At 37.6% G+C, this 1,108-nt stretch overlaps 1 protein-coding gene across 1 annotated transcript in view; it reads right to left on the bottom strand.

Annotated features, from left to right (window-relative positions):
• Positions 1 to 537, bottom strand: part of LOC101852734 (target of rapamycin complex 2 subunit MAPKAP1) — an 18,779-nt gene extending 18,242 nt beyond the window's left edge. Inside the window, exon 1 of the mRNA XM_005110374.3 lies at positions 412 to 537. The gene's annotated coding sequence lies outside the window, so the exon portion shown is untranslated. The remainder of the gene's footprint in view (positions 1 to 411) is intronic.
• Positions 538 to 1,108: the final 571 nt, after the last annotated feature.

Raw genomic sequence — 1,108 nt, 5'->3', positions numbered from 1 at the left:
TTCCCCCCTTGACAAAAAAAAATTAATTAAAAAACACACAATCACAATGCTTAGTTTAGTCTTCGTTTACTCCATGGCAAAATATCAGATTCAGAATGGCTGCCAATGAAACGGGAAAGCAATTTCCAAAGAGCGCACTGTTCGGTTCGGTTGTCTGTGGTTGTGCAGCACCCTTCTTCCGCCAAGATTGATTCTGAGCTGCAAGGCCTAGATCTAGATCTAGAATCTAGATCTCTACTCTACGTAAATTGGGAAGAAGACGTGACAGAGTAAGACAAGACAAAGACAAAAAGAGTAGGAGTGTAGATCTACTAGATCTAGATCTTAGCCCACTGTTCGGTTCGGCTGCCGTCCAGCGGTCGTGTTGCCACCATGACCGACAACAATGCAAAACAAACGCCCAATACGTACCAAGAACTGTGAACAACAGGATATTTTGCCAACAAGATCAACAAGTGAACGAAACAAGAAGCATAGTATTGTTTGGCTGATGTGGGGTTGTGCGACAGAGGAAGGAAAAGGAAACAAAGTGAAAACTTGCGCTTCATGACAACACAGTTCAAACAGTCATATATTATATATGAAGAAGACGTTCCGTTCAACGAGCCTGCACCAAGGACGTTTACGGTATAACCTCCTTGGCCGGCACACAAATCAAACTGCAGCTCGGGACAAAAATAATACACAAATTTAAGTGCATACATACAAATAATCTATTATGAGACCGAAATTACGGGTGTGTATAATTTTGTATGACTCTACTGAAAAGCTAATGATATTTTTGTCTTTTGCTAAGAAAAATGGCAAACACTATTGATTAATTAACACTAAAACAGCTTTAAAAAGTCAAAAGGTCCATAAACGACAACAGAAGAATCTTGATTCATGTTCTGGTAATTGCAAAATATAACAATGATAATAGGAAAATAGTCGTAGTAACGATGATCACCACAACAGCTAGAACAACAATACTGATAATAACAATAAAAAAGATAATAATGATAAAGGCAACAGCAACAATAACAACAATAATATATCAGAAGAAGAAGAAGAAAAAGAAGAAGAAGAAGAAGAAGAAGAAGAAGAAGAAGAAGAAGAAGAAGAAGAA

The sequence above is a fragment of the Aplysia californica genome, unplaced genomic scaffold (genome assembly GCF_000002075.1).
Source record: "Aplysia californica isolate F4 #8 unplaced genomic scaffold, AplCal3.0 scaffold00883, whole genome shotgun sequence".
Classification (NCBI taxonomy): domain Eukaryota; kingdom Metazoa; phylum Mollusca; class Gastropoda; order Aplysiida; family Aplysiidae; genus Aplysia; species Aplysia californica.
This window is presented reverse-complemented; position numbering and strand designations above follow the sequence as displayed.